General features: G+C 42.6%; 1 protein-coding gene and 1 long non-coding RNA gene across 2 annotated transcripts in view; one reads left to right on the forward strand and one right to left on the reverse strand.

The window, feature by feature from the left end:
* LOC144680828 (uncharacterized) overlaps positions 1 to 15879 on the reverse strand; it is a 200891-nt gene that overhangs the window by 42121 nt on the left and 142891 nt on the right. The gene's annotated exons all lie outside the window — the stretch shown is intronic.
* Positions 13632 to 15879, forward strand: part of LOC144680830 (uncharacterized) — a 180909-nt gene continuing 178661 nt past the window's right edge. The window contains exon 1 of the long non-coding RNA XR_013576631.1: positions 13632 to 14722. This is a non-coding gene — a long non-coding RNA (uncharacterized LOC144680830). The remainder of the gene's footprint in view (positions 14723 to 15879) is intronic.

The raw sequence follows: 15879 nt of genomic DNA on the forward strand, positions 1-15879 counted from the left end.
AGGACCACATGATTGGTGTCCAGCTTCTTGAGTGTTGTGGGAGCTGCACTTAGCCAGGCAAGTGGGGAGTATTCTATCACACTCCTGACTTGTGCCTTGTAGATGGTGGACAGGCTTTGGGGAGTCAGGAGGTGAGTTACTCGTCGCACGATTCTTAGTCTCTGATCTGCTCTTGTAGCCACAGTATTTATATGGCTGATCCAGTTCTGTTTTTGGTCAATAGTAACCCCCAGGATGTTGATAGTGGGGGGTTCAGTGATGGTGATGCCATTGAACATCAAGGGGTGATGGTGGATTCTCTCTTGTTGGAGATGGTCATTGCCTGACATTTGTGTGGCGCGAATGTTACTTGCCCATTGTCAGCCCAAGCCTGGATATTATCCAGGTCTTGCTGCATTTGGACATGGACTAGCCTAAACTGGGCGACCGCTTTGCAGAACACCTGCGGTCTGTGCACAAGAAAGATCCAAACCTCCCTGTCGCTTGCAATTTTAACACTCCACCCTGCTCTCTTGCCCACATGTCTGTCCTTGGCTTACTGCATTGTTCCAGTGAAGCCCAACGCAAACTGGAGGAACAGCACCTCATCTTCCGACTAGGCACTTTACAGCCTTCTGGACTGAATATTGAATTTAACAACTTTAGATCTTGAACTCCCTCCTCCATCCCCACCCACTTTCCATTTCTTCCCCCTCCCTTTTGTTTTTTCCAATAATTTATATAGATTTTTCTTTTCCCACCTATTTCCATTATTTTTAAATCTATACCTTTAATGCCCTGTTAGTCTTTCAACCCCACCCCCACTAGAGCTGTACCTTGAGTGTCCTGCCATCCATTCTTAATTAGCACATTCGTTTAGATAATATCACCACCTTCAACACCTCTTTGTTCCTTTGTCTGTGACATCTTTTGATTATCTGCTCCTATCACTGCTTGCTTGTCCCTACAACCCCTCTCCCCCCCAACTTCTCTCCCTCCACCCCCCCCACCTTAAACCAGCTTATATTTCACCCCTCTCCTAATATTGCTCAGTTCTGTTGAAGGGTCATGAGGACTCGAAACGTCAACTCTTTTCTTCTCCGCCGATGCTGCCAGACCTGCTGAGTTTTTCCAGGTAATTCTGTTTTTGTTTTAGCCTATCCCTTACCCTCATTTGCCAGTCCACTTTAGCTAGCTCTGCTTTCATGCCCTCATAATTGCCCTAACTTAAGTTTAAAATACTAGTCTTGGATGCGCTTGTTTCTCCCTCAAAATGAATGTAAAATTCAATCCTATTATGATCATTGCTATCTAGGGGTGCCTTCACTATGAGGATATCAATTAATCCTATCTCGTAGCTCAATGCCAGGTCCAGTATAGCCTGCTCTCTGGTTGGCTCCAGAATGAGCTATTTGAAGAAATTATAATGAAAAAATTCTATGAAGTCCTCATCTACTCTATCGTTGCCCTCTGAGTTTTCCAGTCTATATGTAGATTAAAATCCCCCATGACTATTGCTGTACCTTTCTGACAAGCTCCCATTATCTCTTCTTTTAAACTCTGTCCTACCATGTGGTTACAATTAGGGGCCTGCACACAACTCCCACAAGTGACTTCTTGTCTTTATCATTTATCATCTCAACCTAAACCGTTTCTACATCCTAGTTTACTGAACTTAGGTCATCCCTCTCTAATGTACTTATACCATCATTCATTAACAGAGATACCCCTCCACCTTTTCCTAACTTCTTGTCCTTCCTAAATGTCACGTACCCTTTAATAATCAGGTCCCAATCTATGTCATCCTACAGCCGTGTCAATCAGATCATACTTATTTATTTCTATTTGCACTATGTGTTTCGAATGCTATGTGCATTTAGATACAGAGCCTTTAGTTTGTCCTTTTATTATTTTTGTAGCGTCTAGCCACTGCCCCACTAACTGGAACCCACTTCTCCCACACCAGTCTTTGAGCCACGCATTCATTTCTTTAATCTTATTTGCTGTATGCCAATTTACGCGTGGTTCAGGCAATAATCCAGAGCTTGAGGTTTGCTTCTTAATTTGGTGCCTAGCTTGTCAAACTGACTATGCAGAGCCTCCTTCCTCATCCTGCCTATGTCTTTGGTACCTACATGGACCATGGCCACTGGATCCTACCCCTCCCACTCCAAGTTCCTCTCCAGCCCTGCGCAGAAGTCCTCAACCTGGCACCAGGCAGGCAACACAGCCGTCTGGACTCTCTCTCTTTGCTACAGAGAACAGTGTCAATCCCCCTTACTATACTGTCCCCCACTACCACTACGTTCCTTTTTGCTCCCCCGACAAGAATGACTTTTTGTACCATGGTGCCATGGTCAGTTTGCTCACCCGCCCTACAGCCCCCACTCCCATCCAAACAAGCTGAGAGAACCCCAAATCTATTGGACAATTGCAGAGACTCACATTCCTGCACTCTTGCCCTCTGGGTCCCTTTACCTGCCTCACTCACAGACACTGGCTTTCACAGAGTTGGAGGTAATTGGTGTGTGCTTGGAACATGTGCTGACCACGTCATTGCTTATTGGCAATCAAGCCTGCCCTGGCTGTCTTCCTACTGACCAGTCTCCCCTCTGGTGCTACCTGTTGATAACCTTGTGGCCTCTGTTGTTGTTCCACCACAGCCTTCCTCTGGCGAGTTCTCTCCTCTCCTCCCAAGGTTGCAAAAATACTGGGTATACGGCACCCATTGTGAATCTGTAAAGTGAGCTGTGGGAAAAGGGCAGGCAAAGATATGAGCATCTCCATGTACATGTCCATCATCCATAGAGCAGGTGCAGCTGACCAGTGGGAGTTCCTGAGCCTCCAATGTGCCACACCCAAGATACCTCCCTCCCCAGCATCGCTTCACTCCACTTGAACCTGGACTTCTGCCAGCTGCACCTTTATATGCAACCACGTTGTCAGACACACCCAGGGTGACCTCGTGGTTGCCAGCCATCATCCTCTTTGTCACCCTCGAGCTTCCGACCATCATCCTTGACTCTCCCAACGTCACCTTGTCCCTTCCCCCAATCACCCTTGAACCTCTCAATATCATCCTTGACCCAGTGATAATGAATCTCAACCTTTCTTCTCTCACCCTCAATCCTAATCCTCTCACTCTCAACCTGCCTCCTGGAATCCTGGATATTCCCTCCATTATCCTTGAACTGCCCTCTATAGCCCTTGACTTGCCCTCAGACACTATTAACCTGCCGTCCATAAAGCTGGACCTGCCCTCCATCAAGCTTCAATTCCTCTCTCTGCCTGTGGACCTTCCATCTCTTAGACATCCAGGATGCAACATCTGGCAGGAAGGACCCTGCCCTATAGGCCAGACAATTGTTCTGCTGAAACTAATTTCTCTTCCCCCGCTTGACCACCCAACACGCCAGTGCCCCATTCTTGCTCCTGTTCTTGCCTCAATCCCATCCACAAGAACGCTCCATTTCTCTTTTTAATTCTTCAGGGACTTCTGCATTTGACCATCCTTGTAATACTTATTCACGGACTCTTGCGAAAATTGGATCCCGATTTGTCCAGTTCTTTATCTGTCTTGCATAGACTGGTGAGGAGTCCGGGAATTTCAACGCAAGTACTACCTCTTGAGGCACTGGAACATGTCATAGAGTCATAGAGGCCTATAGCACAGAAAAAGGCCATTCGACCCATCGGGTCTGCGCCAGTCAAACAAGTACCTAACTATTCTAATCCCATTTTCCAGCACTAGGCCCACAGCCTTGTATGCCATGATCTATGCTGGATCTAGCCTAGATATCCCCTTGACTACCCCTCTGCCTGACCAAAGGTCATGTTCCCTTCAGCTATTATCATCACTTCCCCTATCAGCCTCTACCTAACAGTAAGTGCAGCACAAAGGCAGGAGCAATGATTGGGAAGCAAGGCAGTAGGCTAGAAAAAGCTATGTTAAGTAACAGACTTACAGGAATTGGAATAACTTGGAAACCCAAAAAGGTACAGCAGTACCATCTTGAGGTAGGAGGCCTGTTACAATGCAACAGGAAAATGTTTACATCAGGTTTCCTATTATAATTGCTGACACAGGGTTTTTGCATTATAAATTTTGATAGAAAAACATTTATTTAAAAATCATGGCACAAAAAGAAAGGGTAATTTGGACAGTGTATGTAACATGCACATGACTAGACGATCTCCTAGTCGAAGGTGCATATAGGGAGTCAAGCCCAAGTGTCGTCCTTAGGTTAAGCCGGGTCAGAGGATAAATGAGGAGTCCGGGAATTTCAACGCAAGTACTACCTCTTGATTTTCTCCAGTTCATCTCGGAATACTCCGTTATACCTTTTCAGCAACTCTGGTATTCCTCCAGTCCTGACCTGAAAAATATCTGACCAATTTAGTTTGATTTCTTTAAACCCATCACGGCTCAGACGGTCCTTCTCCAGTTACAATTATTGGCAGCTGAGCTGTCTGTTGCCTGTATGATACAGGTACAGAGGTGATGCCTTTCCCCTGTATTGCTCCTCCTGTATTTGTTTTTAACTGAGCAGTGGTTTTCTCCAAACTCAATGGCTGGGTACCGTTGCTGAGATATTTAAAGATGTGTTCTCCCACCACTGTGGTCGATGCTCCTGTGTCACCCTCCATGAGCAGAGGCTTTCCATTTACTTGAAGTGTAACAGTGATTGGTTCAGTTTTCCTCGCCTTCAGATTGTGCAGGGAATAAACATCAGCCTCAGTAACTTCTGACGCATCTATATTGTGCACTTCATTTAACTTGACCTGATGTTTGAATGGCTGCCTTGATCTAGTCTTGCACTGTTTAACAACATGCCCTTTTTTGTGGCAGGAGTGGCATTCTGCCTCTTTAAATCTACGGACTTCGGGTGCATGGATTTCCCCCACAACGGTAACACTTTAAATTCTGGGTTACTGGTGAGCTACCCCCAGTATTTATTTTTATCTTCCTAGCAGTAGGGACCGTGTCCTGCTTTGCAGTAGCCTCCCTGATCTTTGCGCCCTGCCCTGCGGCAGGTTCCCACCCTAACTGCAGAGCAGTGCCATGTTGCACACTCTGTAGAGCCTGCAAGTCCCTCTCTGCTCTCTCCGTTGCTAGCACTATCTCCATGGCGCGCTTCAGGTCTACCTCAACTTCTGCAAGCAAATGGCGCTGAATGGCATCGTTGTTTATGCTGCAGACCAAACGATCTCACAACATGTGGTTTAAAGTATCGCTGAAGTCACAGAGCTCCGTTAACTGTTTTAACTCTGCGATGTACGTTGCGATCGGCTCGCCAGAGGCCTTACTCGAGAGCTAACTTGAATCTTTACATTATCGCCAAGGGTTTAGGCTGAAAATGCCCCTTCATGAGGTCGACTAGCTCGATGAAGGATCTGGAATTTGGCGTGTTCAGAGCCATCAAGCTACGGATTAGGTTATATGTTTTGTTCCTGCAGACACTTAGGAGAATAGCCTTCTGTTTCTCCTCCGTTGTTACTTGGTTAGCTACAAAGTAGAAACCTAATCGCTCAATGTATTGACTCCCTCACTGGATGAGTCGTACAGGTCAATTCTGCCAAAGTGAGACATTGCTGGTGAGCATACTTATTTTCTTCCTTTAAAATATCGGAATACTCACAGTTGTGAGGCAAGGTGCTGCGTTGTCGCTATTTACCCTCGTTGCCAGTTGTAATAAACTTGGAGATTTCAGGACAGGTTTCTTGTAAGAAACAGTGAACCTTATTTACAGACTCCAGAGGAGACTACATGCTTGTTCCAAGACCAAGGCTAAAAAGCTCCACCCCTAAGATTCCTCATGCTTAGGGCTGATTGGTCTATACAGTCACATGATCCCCATAACAGTAAGAAATAGTTTAACTTATAATCATTACAACTATTCACAACCTTTTAAAGTGTGGTTACTTAAGTCATGTTGGAAATATGGCAGCCATATTTCTGCCATATGGTAGCAAGGTCTCACAAATGATAATGTGATAATGACCAGATGATCTGGGTGGAATTTTACGCCTGCAGGATTTTATCGTCCCACCAAAGTCAATGGGCTTTTGAGTGGCTTGCCACATTTTACAGCCCCACCCCTGCCGTGACGGGGCTGTAAAATTCCGTCCTCTGTTTTTAAGTATGTTGTTCAAGGGGTAATTATTGTCCAGACACCAGAGAGAACTCCCCTGCTCTTCTTCAGATAGTACAAAAGGAACATAAGAAGTGGAATGGACCAATGTTCCCTCCAAGTTCTGTTTGCTGTGCACAGCTGGCTTGTTGTACTGCGCAGTCCCCAAAACAGTGTATCAACAATCTTCCTTCCCAAGAAAAAACCCACACTGGAGTGAGCTGCCAAAGGAATAAGTCCCAGACCCAAGACTTGAAATCTTTAGACTATTTCCATTTATGTATACGTCAGGACTACCACATCCGCAGGTCATGTCTGGTTTAACTAGCACTTACTATATAAATGTTGACAGAATATGAATGTTAGTCTGTGATGCCAACACAACCAAGCAGAAGCAGAAGCTTTTGTAGTGAATATAATATAGATATTGTTGATTGTTTGCTTTGCTGACTTTCGCATAGTCAAAATTTCTCATGTTTGTTTAAAAACTGTGGAATTTTGTGGTTTTATTCTCTTAGTAAGGAACTGGAATTTCAAATTTAACCTATTTTAAACAAAAAGTTATTAGTCCTTAATCAGATCGTAACAAAATTAGGGGGTCTCATCCAGGATTGTAACATAAACTGGAGGTCTGGTCTGTGATCGAAACAAGGTGCTATCATTCAGAATTACCCACTATGCATTTTTGTCCGAATGCCTTATGAATATTCAAATGCAAGCATGGTTGCAGGGTTATGACCGAGCACTTGGTAAATCTGAGTTATTAAAAAAATCCCAGAAGGAAACTTTAAGCAACTGTCAAACCTATAATTTTATGTGTTATGTTTAAGATGCAACTCTAAATTCAGGAATCAGACCACCAGTTCTCGAGAGATTTTATATTAAGCTAAATGAAACATTTTATTAATTTACACAAGTTAAATATATACACACGGCTACAAATTACTACGATCATAACTTTTAACAAATTCCCAAACTAATCTCTAATAAGGCAACAGCACACCATAGACATAACGAGACACCAGGCAAAGCATTTTCACCTTATGAATTCAAAATGAGGTTCTTTTCACTTTGGTTCCTATGGAGACAGTTGGAGGCTTACAACTGCTTTTGATCTCACATTGCCTCTGCTCTACACACACAAAATGGTTGTCTTGTTATATCTAGCACAGCCCATTGAATGTAAATTCTCATTGCATCACCAGCCAATTTCTAACAATAAAACCCCTTCATAGTACCAACTTTTATTAGCCATATAAACATATTGCTTGGTCTCTGCTAGCTAGGTGCCAGAATTCACCCCGCTTCTTGAATGCTCTATTCAAAAAAATGCAAATGCACTCTATCTCTCTTACATATCAAAGCTAGTACACATCAAAGCAACCAGACTAGCTGGCTCTAGTCCAATTAAGACACACCCACAGACTAAACCTCTATTTTAAAAGAAAATTATTTCCCAATAATATCATATACATTAATAGCTTCACGATAGCAGTAGCATCTTTCTCGACAGTCATTATGTCAATACATTAGTTCATTTAAATCAATTAAAATCACTCTCACCCGCACCCTCTAGTTTCTCAATTCAGCCTTTACAATGCTCAAATATTTCATATCGATAGTAAGTACCAGAACTTAATTTCCAAACTTTTGTGCAGTAACTTTTGATTCAAATTGACTCAGATCTCAATATCTACAGACACTAGTTTATGAGTGATATCCTTCTGCTTGACACCTGCAGTCTCTTGAATTACTCCCAAAGGACATTTATACCGTTCCTCTATCTTTAATCAAGTCTGAGAAATCAATTATGTCCACCTTTTCACTCACAAGCAAAACCCTCAAGCTGCTTATAGTAGTGTGAAAAACCACATATTTAAATATTTTGATTCATGCCGATTCCTAATCTTTTTGCTCGTCATCATCAATCTATTTCATCCTTGTTCAGTTCTTTCCATACTTTACAATCTACCCATTTCTCCTGTTACAGTGTGGCGATCTGCCTTCATCAAATTAATCTTTTTTGGGTCTGTCGTATATAGATGGACAAGATCATTTTTTGCATGAATGAAGCTTGGACCTACTGCCTCCAAATTTACATTTATTCTTGTAGAAGCTCTGTTAGTTTCTTTTACTGTATAGCATCCAACCACCAGAGGTCCTTACACTTCTTTAATGCATTATGCTGACTAGCAGCACATAGACTGATGTAGATGTAATTTGGATTAGGGTCCATAAATGTCTTGGACAATAAATTCAGATCAGTTCTTGAGTGTTGAAGAATAATAAGACAGTGACCAGCTGTAATTGAAGCCAAAAAGCTTTGCAATATTTTCTGGAAATTGCATGTCGAAACTTGTTATTAATCTCTATGAAGAATACACCCCTGAGCTTTAATTATCATCATTACATCCCACTCCACATTACCATGGATATTCCCAGTGGCATTGCAACTGTTTCAAAAAAAGATTTGTTTCATGTAGTGTTTGTAAAATGATCAATTACATTCCCATAATTAGTATGAAAAACATTTGAGGAGATGGCTAACAACCTCCCGAGAGAACAAAGCCTGCTTATGCTCTGTTCCTCACAGAACTGCATGCATGTTGTCCTGGACCTGTGAGCTCAGTTGGAAGGACTTTTGTGTTCACTTGTGGGCATTGACGGCAAAGCTATTCTTTAGAAGGTGATGATGGTCTTTATTCTTGAACTGTTACAGTCCATGGAGTGAAGTTGCTCCCATTATGTTGTTAGGTAGAGGCTTCCAAGTTTTTGGAAGGTCCAAAATATTTAAGGATTCCTGCAAGCGTGCCTCATTCAATTTGCTGTCCCTGCATCTGTAGTTTTCCAGACCCTTCCTCCTGCTGCCACAGCTGCTCCTTCTTCTCCTCTTGCCAGAGTGAAATTGCCAGAAGTTCAATACAATTGCAATGCAAGCAAATTGTTATCCAATACATTTCTGCATTTTAACTGAGATAGTAGCTGAGGATCACTTTAAATACAATAGAAATGGCTGCCACTTGACTAGTCCCACCAATGGTTTGTGGATGGGATCAGGGAACAATGTTTGAAGCATTGATCCTGAGGGGTCTTGACAAGGTGGATTTGGAAAGGATGTTTCCTCTTGTGGGAGAATCTAGAATGAGGGGTAACTTTAAAAATGAGGGGTCATCTATTTAAGACAGAGATGAGAAGTTTTTTCTCTTGGAAGGTCGTGAATCTTTGGAACTCTTCTTCAAAAGGTGGTGGAGGCAGAGTCTGAATATTTTTAAGGCAGAGTTAGATAGATTCTTGATAAGCAAGAAGGTGAAATGTTATCGGGGATAAGCAGGAATGTGGAATTGAGTTTACATTCTGATCAGCCATGATCTTATGGAATTGCGGAGCAGGCTCAAGGGGTTGAGTGGCCTACTCTGTTCCTAATTCGTATGTTTGTAAGTTAGCAATACAGGCAGAGACTTGAATGGAAGCAAAATCAGAAGAGATGTTTAAAAGATGGCTGCATCAATATTGCACATTTTACGGCCTCTCTATGTCACCCCCTTAACTTAATCCAGAGGCCAAAGTTTAGAGAAACCAAAACATAAGCATTGGGTAATCAATAAGATATTGTCATGGACAATTTTGAGGTGGTACCTTTTATTGCCTGTGATCAAATATATTTGTGTGTGGATGTATATATTTCTTATCCTTGGAGTGATTGAGTCAATCTTTTTAAAAAATGCAGCAACAAGCTTTTAACTTTGAAAAGGAAAAGGTTAATTTATTCTCTGACATCCTTTACAGTAGAGGTGAATAAAATAATGATGTCTCACTCACACTGTCTCACACACACACACAAAAAAATTTAGTTACAGATGAAGTTAAAACAGTAATTCTAAAAATAGAATTTAGCTCAGTCCCTGTTTCAATGCAGGCCTGTTGTTTCGTAGTCGCGTTGAAAAGCTGTCTGAAGTGAAGGCTTTGAAATTGCAGAGTTACCTCAGCAGCTGTGATGGATCCTGAAGTTGATCTGCCAGAGGTTGGTTTCTCAGGTAGGCTTGAAGACTGGAACAGGGTGGAGGAGAGAGGGTCCTGGTTTCTCTGTGGTTTACCTAGTCCATTACAGCAGTCCAATGGCTTTTCATGCAGGACCTCGCTCTCTGATGATATTCAATCTTTCTAAAGATGTCTCTCTCAAAAGTCAATTTGAACTTCTGTTATCTGTTAGCAGGGAGCCAAGATGGTCACTGTATCAGGTGACCTGACACCAGTGTCCAGTCATGGTCCAAATAAGGTAATGTGGTAATCACATTTGGTAGTTGGATTCTTCTTCCACCTGTGGTTTCTGTACACCAAAACCTTTTTTCTTGATGAGGCGAATTTGCATTTTAACAAGAAAGTGTCAGTGGAGTTTTATTTTTCTCCTGGTCTGACAAACATTGAGTCAATATCAGAAAAGGTATCTTTGTCCTCTTTGAGAGATAAGTTTCTTAGGAGCCACCATGATTTTCCGTCTTTTAAAATGTATTTTTTTAAAATATGGCTTCTAAAGAGTCACAATATCGTCACACTAGTACGGGCGTGACAATATCATTTTTTTCCTCACTTTGCCTCACATACATATGGACCCCAATTTTAATTCAGTGTAAGTGAATAGAATTTGATTGAGTTAAAATCGATTAGCCTCTGTGTAATGCTTAATATGATAATATTTCAAAAAAGCTGTTGAAATTTGCCCTCCAGCTTTTTGAAAAAGAGCAGAGCAAAAAACTGCTAGAACCTGAAGAAAAATATTCCATCAGAACAGCTGACTGAATACTACTGTTGCAACCTGAGAAATAACCTACACATGCTCAAACCAGATAATCTAAATTCAGCTCACAGTTTGACAGCTCTGGGGAAAAATAAAGGCCAATTCAAAGCTCACGGAAAAGGTTCAGACCTTCAATTAAAAACTTAAATGAATGCATGAAAAGGCACAAAATGAATTTGATGATTTTAATGACAGAAATGATAGAAACCAGTGGTATACACAGCACAAGAGGAGGCCATTTGGCCCATTGTGACCACAATGGCCATCAAGGAGCCATTCAGCCTAATCCCACTTTACAACTCTTGGACCATTGTCCTGTAGGTAATGCACTTCAAGTGCATAGCAAATACTTTTTAAATGTTATGTGGATTTTCTTCTCTACCACCCTTTCACTGAGCTCCAGATCCCCTCCACTCTCCGGGTGAAAAAAATTCCTCCCAAATCCTCTCTAAGCCTCCTGGCACTTATCCTAAGTCTATGCCCTGGCATGGACCCCTCAACTAAAAGGAAAACAACCTTAGCCTATCCGATCTTTCAAATTCTCCAGTCCAGGCAACATCCTCGTAAATCTCCTCTGTACCCTTTCTAATGTAATCACATTTTCCCTATAATGCAGTGACCAGAACTGTACATAGTCCTCCAGCTGTAGCCTAACCATTGTTTTATAAAGTTCCAGAATAACGTCCCAGGTCTTATATTCTATGTCTTGGCTAATAAAGGCATGAATCTGCTTTCTTGACCATCTTATCTACCTCCCTAGCAGCCACCTTCAGAGATCTATGGGTGGGCACTTCAAGATCCCTCTGTTCCTCTACACTCAGTAACCTACCATTTATTGTGTATTCCTTTACCTTGTTAGTTTTCCGAAAAACCTCACATTTACATGTCAGTGTAAATATGTATATTTTTTAACTATTCTTAAATCTATCTTCTGTACGTCAGGAATTTCAGTTACTCCCTCTTAAACTTGTGGATGGCAATTTTTCAGAAAGCATTTTGAGTGATTTCTGGAGAAGATTTATGTGTATGCTTTAGGAAACTCACTCCAGCAGTGAGTGCAAAAGGAGTTGGTAAGTGTCAGACAATACCTGGCATCTTGAACATAAACATACTGTCACAGCATACCAGATAATTGCAGGAAGAATCAGAGGCATTTGTAATGGGATTTGAATCATTTGAATCATTGTAGTGAGCGCAGACACCAAATCACATCTCGAGGCTGCTTGCCAGCTGCGGCCCACAAGAATGTCAGCCAGCTGGGATGGTTCTGGAGGGTCCTCAGTGGGTGCGATGGGGTGTGGGAGTGGGGAGGAAGAAAACATCATGGTGGACCCGGCCCAGCAACGATCCACAACATATTAAAAAGGAGCCCCTCAGCTGAACCAGACAGACGCTTTGGGCATTTTCAAACTGACCCCAGTAAGGCTACCAACCCATTTTGAGACCATTATAACTGATTTTGGGGAGGGAAAATTGACCCCCATGTGTGTAGATATAGTGTACAGAGAGAGGAAAAAAATCTTACCACAGACTCTTCACACTGTGAACGAAATGAACCGGGGACACTGTAGCAGTGCAACAGTGAAGACGTACAGGCTGTTTTTCCATACCACTTGTGCTGCTGTGGAAAGGTGTTAAACAAAGGCCAAGGATTCTGTAGAGCGTCAGCTCACAGGAAGAGAGGTATGGTGACTAATCAGATAGCTACCATGTTAGCTACAGACAGCATGGTATCATGAAAGAAACAGAGAGATCTGATGCCCTAACAAAGATAAAAAGAGTAAAATGTCTGAATGAAGGATTAAAAGAAGGAATCAGATAAAAAGCAATTAAAGTAATAAAGGAAAAGGAATGTGTATCTGATAGAGTTAGTCCTGCTGATAAAATTGATGAGATTTCTCATCTTTATGTGATGGTATGTCAAGAAAGATTCAAGCTTCAGAAAATACGGCAAAATAGTGCAAATATATTTTTGCAAGTATGTGAAAATTGCAAGAGTGCAAAGAACTCTTAAAAAGTGACATCCAGAAAAGAAAATGTCATGATTTTGGCGATTTGATCAGCAATGAAAATCTATTTCTCTTCGAGAGGGTAAAGTGCAGGGCAGCAGGAAGAGGCGTCTACCTAGGCATTGTTAGATGACAGATGACACAGAGTGGTCGCAAATGAGCTACAGTGGATGCGTGAGGATGGCGCAAGGCAGAGAAGCGTGACATATCTTCTGGTAGGAGGAGCAGGTGAATGAGCGCCCGCCTGCCGTGGAAACAGCATGTTTCCCGGGAATGCATGATTAATGCGGCAGGCTTGAGATGATATGGCGTGAATACCTGCCATCGTGGCTGCCGGTAAAATGTCGTTTTACCCGCCCGCTACTGCACTTAGTGCAAATCTGGGACAATTCCGCCCATGGCGTCATTAAAACTGAACTCAACTGCATGAGTTGCCGAGTTTCAAAAATTCAATTAATACTGATTCATGCTATGGTGGCAGGTCTAGATCGCTATGATATAGTGCTGCAGCACAAATATCTATGGCTTCTTTAATTGGAACATTTGTGAAGAAGCTAGCAATGTCAAATGAGCACTTGGACACAGCATTGCTATTGATTTGCAAGTTCTGTATTGGTTCTCGATTGGTGCATTCTCCATGGCAGCGCCTCTACCAATCAGAGTCCACTTGCCAACCAACCAGCCCTCTCACCTCATACAGTATAAATTGTTGTTTTCCCTTTATATTGGTATTCTTGCGAAGTGTCCTGATGAGTACAAGATGAAAAACTTTGACATGTCTCTTTTTTCAGCAATACTTAAGTTCTGTACTACCAAGCAATGATTTGAAACTATTTGGATACCGAGAGGAAATTTCTACTTGTGGTGGGCACTTGAACTAGACACTGTTTAAGAATAAGAAATCTCCTTTTTAAGATGGAGATGAGGAGGTTTTTTTTTCTCTCAGAGAGTTGTTGGTGTGTAGAATTCTCTTCCCCACAAAGCAGTGGAGGCTGGGTCATTGAATTTTTAGGCAGACTTAGACAGATTTTTGATAGACAAGAGGATCAAGGATTATGGGGCACAGACGGCAAAGTGGAATTGAGACCACTACCAGATCTGCCATGATCTTATTGAATGGCGGAGCAGGCTCAAGCAGGTGAATGGCCGCCCCCTGTTCCGAAGTCATATGTTCCTATGTTCCTAATTCCAGAACCTAGTACAAACATTTTGGTTCATCCCAGTGATTAAGAAATACACTAGTATCAGTTTCAAACCACTTGTTTTTTTTCTGCAATTCACATCTGGTGTATGTTTTTTAGCTGCTCCTCTCCTACCCTGTAGTCTGCCTCAACACTTGTTTTCTCAGTTTTCCACATATGGTGAGGTCAGAAGAATCATACACCACATGGTGAGGGATTGAAGGCTCTGTACTGCTTGGTGATTACTTTGGACAGATTCCTAAAAACTTTGCATTATTTTGAAGGGCCATGAAAGCACACGACTCCAGTTGCACTTCAAATTGCTGAAGTGGAATAAACAAAAATGACAATTGTGCAGGAGCCCCCTGAAGCAACAATCAGCTCTTTCAGGGAGAGCAGCAGGAGAGAAACAAGGAGCACAAAATTCAGATCAGTAGTGCCAATGGAGACGCCACTACTAAAGCCAATCAGCCTCATGAGGGTGTGCGCTGTGTCACCACCTGTTTCTGATGTGGCGTGCGTGGTACACTACCTTGAGAAGGACGCTCACACTGGTGTCCTCGGCGAGCATCGGAAGATACTGAATCACTGCCATCATGACGTCACACAGCTCTACCTGCTGTTGAGGTACTTATTCACTAAACTTGTCTCATGCAGGTCCATTCGATAAACTTGCACATCATTCGTCAAAGATGGAACATCCAGCTGCAAGATGGGCCCTATGCTAGCATTACTTAAAGGAACAGGCACCTAACTTGCAGGTAGGTTAATTTTGAAGAACTTCAGTTTTTGCAAAGTGTCCAAAGGTACTCAGGTACTCGTTTCTCAAGATTGTTTTTGTTAACTCTGTCTTCCTCTCCACAGATGCTGTCAGACCTGCTGAGTTTTTCCAGCAACTTTTGTTTTTGTTTCAGATTTCCAGTATCCGCAGTATTTTGCTTTTATCTTTTGTTTTTCGAGATGCTGTGGTGAATTTCTGGATGTGGCAGGGAGTGTTGTTGCTGACAGGGAGAGCCAAGAATTTGATGACCTGTCCACGCAAAGGCTGCAACAGGTTTGTGGGCAGCAATGACAGTGCCTCTGGTCCACAATACGATAGGGAGATAGAACAGAGACTGGGCACAAGGTTAGTTCTGCCTGATGCCTTCAGTCAACTTGGAGCCAGAATCCTACTTGCTCCTTGACTGGGCCTCTTCATCAGTGATATGTTGTTGCTATCAATCCTCCTCCTTGAGCTGCAGTGACTGGGCAGGGTGGCAGTTCTTTGGTATATGAAAGCAGATAATTAGAAGGGGAGGTTGGGGTGAGAGAAGGGTGGATAAGGTGCAAAGTAAGGGATCCATGGTCACACCATCAGCAGCTGGCTGATCATATCAGATAGCAGGATAAGGGTCAGGTAGCTGTTGAGAAGGGGCATAAAGCGGGAGCATACCATCATCCTCAATGTTCCCAGTGATGCCCGTTGCTACAGGCTCTGTCACAGCTGGTTCCAATAATTTTTTTAATTCATTGATGGGATAAAAGGCCAGCATTTATTGCCCATCGCTAATTGCCCTTGATGAGCTGCCTTCTTGAACCACTGCAGTCCATATGGTGTTAGGAAGGGAGTTCCAGGATTTTGACCCAGCAACAGTGAAGGAACGGTGATATATTTCCAAGTCAGGATGGTGAGTGACTTGGAGGGGAACTTCCAGGAGATGGTATTCCCATCTATTTGCTGTCCTTGTCCTTCTAGATGGCACTGGTCATGGGTTTGGAAGGTGCTGCTTAGGAAGCCTTGGTGA

The sequence above is a fragment of the Cetorhinus maximus genome, chromosome 5 (genome assembly GCF_964194155.1).
Source record: "Cetorhinus maximus chromosome 5, sCetMax3.hap1.1, whole genome shotgun sequence".
Lineage (NCBI taxonomy): Eukaryota > Metazoa > Chordata > Chondrichthyes > Lamniformes > Cetorhinidae > Cetorhinus > Cetorhinus maximus.